The sequence below is a fragment of the Piliocolobus tephrosceles genome, chromosome 17 (genome assembly GCF_002776525.5).
Source record: "Piliocolobus tephrosceles isolate RC106 chromosome 17, ASM277652v3, whole genome shotgun sequence".
Taxonomy (NCBI): Eukaryota; Metazoa; Chordata; class Mammalia; order Primates; family Cercopithecidae; genus Piliocolobus; species Piliocolobus tephrosceles.
In genome coordinates this window covers 42,219,493-42,225,023 of record NC_045450.1, presented here as the reverse complement: position 1 = coordinate 42,225,023, position 5,531 = coordinate 42,219,493, and the positions used below count along the sequence as shown (strand labels likewise).

General features: G+C 52.7%; 1 protein-coding gene across 1 annotated transcript in view; it reads left to right on the top strand.

Moving 5' to 3' along the window:
- Window positions 1-4,241: 4,241 nt before the first annotated feature.
- CCDC102A (coiled-coil domain containing 102A) overlaps window positions 4,242-5,531 on the top strand; it is a 23,504-nt gene continuing 22,214 nt past the window's right edge. The window contains exon 1 of the mRNA XM_023210029.2: window positions 4,242-4,909. The gene's annotated coding sequence lies outside the window, so the exon portion shown is untranslated. The remainder of the gene's footprint in view (window positions 4,910-5,531) is intronic.

The window sequence follows — 5,531 nt, the reverse complement described above, 5'->3', positions numbered from 1 at the left end:
CTCCCTCCTCTCTGCCTCACCGGGACCCTTCCCGCATCAGCCCAAGCACACCTCACAGGTAGTACAAGTGGCCTCTGCAGAAGCAGGAGGGAGCTGCTCCTTGGAGGGCAGGCAGGTCCCCACCCCAGCTGCATGGTGAAGGTTTTGCAGGGACACCAGTGCACCTGTGTCCTGACTCCTGGACTACACTCCCTCTGGGTGACTTGGGCAAGCCTTGGCCCTTCTTGGCACTTCTGTTTTCTTTGATCATGATCCAGACCTTGACCTCCAGGCCCTTCCTTTCTGAGGTCACCCAGCTACCTCTAGGATTGCCACGCCAACCTCCTCCTTCCTCATGCTGAATGTGAGCCCAGTTGGCTGTTCTCAGGGCTCAGGAGAAGGCCCTGCCTAACCCTCAGCCCCTCTATTTTCCAGCCTGGGTCTGTACCAGCCTCACTGTGCCTTGCTTCAGTTGGGGACTAAGTTAGTGCCTGTTACTTAGCCCTGCACTCCTGATCCTGAAACTCACTATCAAGATACTCTCCTGCTCAAAAGCCAGTGGTGAGGCTGGGTGCGGTGACTCAGGCCTGTAATCCCAGCACTTTGGGAGGCAGAAGCAGGTGGCTCACTTAAGGCTAGGAGTTTGAGACCAGCCTGGGCAACATGGTGAAACCTCGTCTCTACTAAAAATACAAAAATTAGCTGGGCGTGGTGGCACACGCTTGTAATCCTAGGTACTCGGGAGACTGAGGTACAAGAATCGCTTAAACCCAGGAGGTGGAGGTTGCAGTGAGCCGAGATCACACCACTGCATTCCAGCTTGGGCAACAGAGACTCTGTCTCAAAAACAAAACAAACAAACAAACCAGTGGTGGCTTCCTATTACCTTCACAGTCTAACCCCATCCAACTTCCACCACCACCCAGTCTGGTTGTGCTTGCCATATTAATACCCACCTCCCTTCTCCGTCCCAGCTGTGGTCCCACACACGTACCTGGGAAGCCCTCCAGCTCCTCTCCACCCATCAGGGCTCCACTGGATCCTGCCTCCTCCAGGAAAGCTTCTCTGCCTCCCGCTCCTCTGCAAAACACTCTGGATGCTTCAGTGGTAGGAAGCCTGCCAGTCTTCTCTCAGGCCCCCAGGCAGGGAGGAGGCCACATACCATCCCAGTAAAGTGTCGCCTCATATGGGGGCTACTTACCCTGGTGAGCTGCAAGAAGACTGTAGGTGGGACCCCAACAGGACTTTAGATAAACTGAGTTACACTGCAAAAAATGTCATTTACACGTCTTTCTCAATCTTGGTTGTGTCCAGCAGAAGCCTCAGCTTAGGGCTAAACTGTTTCTTTTGTTTTTGTTTGTTTGTGTGTTTGTTTGTTTGAGACAGAGTCTCACTCTATCGACAGGCTGGAGTGCAGTGGTTCAATCTCGGCTCTCTGCAACCTCTGCTCCTGAGTTCAAGCAATTCTCCTGCCTCAGCCTCCCAAGTAGCTGGGACTGCAGATGCATGCCACCACACCCAGCTAATGTTTGTATTTTTAGTAGAGACGGGGTTTCACCATGTTGGCCAGGATGGTCTCGATCTCTTGACAAGTCAAGTGATCTGCTCACCTTTGTCTCCCAAAGTGCTGGGATTATAGGCGTGAGTCACCACGCTTAGCCGAGGGCTAAACTGTTTTAACCCCTCTCACACAGACTAGGTCCCTTATTTTTCCCCATTTTTCAATCTTTTATTAGACATCAAAACAGGATGTCTGACTTCTAAATGCTTTATTATGGTAAGAAATGTATATATATATACACACACACACATACATATATGTAACAAAAGTTACCATTTTAAGCATTTTTAAGTGTTGATTCAGGCCAGGTGGGGTGGCTCACGCCTATAATCCCAACACCTTGGACAAAGCCCTAGTGGTAGGACTACTTGAGCCCAGGAGTTCAAGACCAGCCTGGGAAACATAGCAGACCCTGACTCTACAAAAAAAAAAAAGTGTACACTGCAATGGTATTATGTACCTTCACACTGTCATGCAAACATCACCACATCCCATGTCCAAAACATTTTTCATATTCTCAAACTGAAACTCCATACCCACGAAACAGAACTTCCCGTTTTCTACTCCCCCAAGCCCTTGGCAGCTGCCGTTTTATTTTCTGTCTCTTGAATTTGACCAATCTAAGTACCTCATCTTAGTAGAATCACAGTCTTTGCCCTTGTGTGACTGGCTCATTTCACTTGGCATGATGTCTTCAAGGTTGCTCCGTGTTGTAGTGTGTCAGACTCTCATTCCTTTTAAAGGTTGAATCACATTCCACTATGTGTATAATACATATTACATTTTGTTCATTCATCTGTTGATGGACACTTGAGTTACTTTCACCTTTCAGCTATTGTGATCAATGCTGCAATGAACATGGGTGTAGAAATGATGCCCCTTCTTAACAAAGAGAACATTTCTAGCTAGACTTTACTAATGTTGTTTTATTTGCATGCTATTTATTGTTGTGATTTTCTTCTATTTCTGGCAAATTATACAAATTTTCTATTTACCTAGCTATATGAAATAGCCTTTAAGATACATGTAGATCCTCCACATGTAGATTCTACAGTGGAATGATTTAAAGAAAAAGGCTAAGTAAATAAGGGCACAAGTGTCATTTGTTAGTGGCAAAAAGTGGTGGCAGTGATACAGGAAGAGAACTGCTGAAGTGTGGAAAATATCGATACATGCCTCAAAAACCTGACTGTCCTGAGTTGAGAGGAGTGGGACAGGCTGCCAGAGAGAAACCCTACTGAGACCACTGGGGAGGCTGATGCCAGATCAACCTTGCATTCAGAGAGGCACCTGGAGGTGTTGTTCTAGAAAGAGAACTACAGTAAAATTGAAACAGTCAGATCTGGGATCCTACATCTCACAGGGTGACCCTGGGCCAGTTACTTGACATGATCCTCTGGCCTCTGCCTCCCAAGTTAGCTGGGACTACAGGTGCGTACCACCACACCTGTCTAAACTTTTCATCTTTTTGTAGAGACAGGGTGTCCCTATGTTGCCCACGCTGGTCTTGAACTCCAGGCCTCAGGCGATCCTCCTGCTTCGGCTTCCCAAAGCACCAGGATTACAAGTGTGAGCCACCGTGCCCAGCCCAGTCACTTCTGATCTTCACTTTTCTCATTATGACAGGGTGGTAATAACACCCAGCCCCTAGGTAACTAAGATAACATCATGGGAGCTGCCAAAACCGTGGCCAGCACCTACCTTGGTTCTACAATCGGGTGGGTCACATCACCCCACCCTAGCCCCTGCAAAAGACACCCTCAGGACAATATTTATTGCTTCTCCCTAAGGAGAGAAAGCCTGATAGTGATGAGGTTATAGCTAGAGTTCAGGTGCACCATCAACTCAGTCTCCACCACCTTCTCCAGCCCCGTTTCCACCTCCAAAAACTCTGGGCAAGACCTCTGGGCTCTTGACCCAAGGCTGTTACTGACTGTAGGACCCTGTGCAAGTCTGAGCCAAGAGCCTCTCTGAGCCTTCACTTCCCCAGCTGTAAAATGTGGATGCCCTTGTCCTCTGAGTACTCAAACTGCATACATCCCCTATCTGTCTCTGGCTGGTGAACAGACGCTGTCAACATTCAGCCATGCAGAACAAATACAAAGCAAATGAATCAACAAGTGAAACTACCAGTCTTGCAAAGTGTGGGATTTCATGAAATTGGTGGAAGCAATGCAGGAGAAATGGAACAGCTGCTGCCCACAGAGAAAGGGAACGTCTGCAAGGGAAGTGACCCAGACCCAAAAAAAATCACTGGACTATCAAAGGATTCAGAGTGATCCTAGAGTTTGAGGAAGCTTTCAAATATTTTTGCAAAAATGACTCTCTTACTGCAAAAACCAAATCAGAAGGGAAGGATGCTACATACTCAACTACTACAAGAAAAAAAAAGACTTCCAGTGTTAATATTTGATTCATTCTTGGTTCATTCTAAGGCGTGTGTGGTTGCAATCATAATCTAAACTCTGTTGATCATGGGGTAAAACTAACTTATCTTTGTAATATTCAGCTTCTTTTTCTAGGTAAAATCCCAATCAGGCTGGCTTTTCCCCACCGTCTTGGTGAATTTTTGGTCTTCTTTTAAATAGATTCACCTCGGGGGCCTTGCAGGGTACAGGATGTGGTGGGGAGTCCTCCAGACGCCTGTCCCCGCTTTCCAGCCAAGATCACAAACACTCTACCCCCAAAACATACGGGCGCCCACGAAAGTGCATTACCGTAATTCCCCAGGTCCTGCCAACCACCATCGCAATGCGGAGAAAAGTCTCTGCTCGCCGGGCCGAGCGCTCCCCACGCCCCCCACCTCTTAAGCGCCAGGCTGCTTTCGTCAACCCTTTTGTTGTACAGAAGGAGAAACTGAGGCCCGATGGGCACAGACTTGTTGGCCCACGTCCACTCGGTGACAGAGCTGGCCCAGGGAAGAATGGAAGTAACAACAGTGAAGACTTGGTAAGCTCCCTCCACGTGCCGAGCCGGGACCCGCGGTGCCCGTTTCTGCGGGGGGCGCCTCGTACCTAGTTGACGCTGAGGAAACCTGAACCAAGAAAGCCGAGCCCCCCCACTCTCGGCCCCTCACGGGGGTGGGGCCTCCATCGGGGTCCGGCCAGCTCTGCAACAGAGCCCACCGTCCCGGCCCGCACCCCTCGCCCCGAAGTTAGGCTGGAGCCCCCACCCCAGCAGCTCGGCAGGCCGCAGCCTGCGACCGCCTCGGGGGCCCCGCCGCTCCCCCTGCTTCCCCTCCCCCCAGGAGGGAGGAGGAGACTCCGCGGCCCGCCCTCGGCCCCTCCAGCGGCGGTCGCCGCTGCACTGTGCCCGCTCCAGCCCGCCGCGGCGGCTCGGACGTCCGGAACCCGCAGGTCTCGGCCCGAGGTAAGCGGGGGCGGCAGGGCGGGGGCGGCAGGCCACGGCGGCCCGGGAACTTGCTCCAGGCCGCGCGCCTTCCGCGGGAAAGAAGGGGTTAAGTTGTGGGGTGTGCTTGAGGAGCAGACACAGTCGGGGCGCCCGCGGCAACCCCCGAACTCAGAGCAGAACTTTCTAGACCCCTCCCCGGACTCCCTCACCCCCTGGAACCCCAGGTCTCCAGTGGGGAGGGGCCGCGGGGAGATGGGGGAGGGGGGGCGCCTCCGGAATGCCGCGGCCCGGGCCGGACGGGAGGGGGCGGCGGGCGGGGACGGAATTTGGAACTCTCCCGGGGGACCCAACGTGGTCGCCATGGCGAATGCGGGATGGACGGACAGCACTGGCCAATCAGAACACGGTGCCCTGCCCAGAGCCGCGGCGGCTGCCAATGGGGGCCTTGCGGTGGGGTGGGCGGGACCGCGCCGCACGGGCCGGGAACCACCTCCACCCTCCGCCCGCCGCTAGGGGGAGCGGGGCGGCTAGCAGGGCCGGCGGCCTAGGAGGGGGCGACTAAGTGAGGACTAAGGCGACGCAGGGCTGGGGCTTCAGTTTCTCTACCTTAAGTGGGGGTGGTGTCTACCTCCCCACCCCC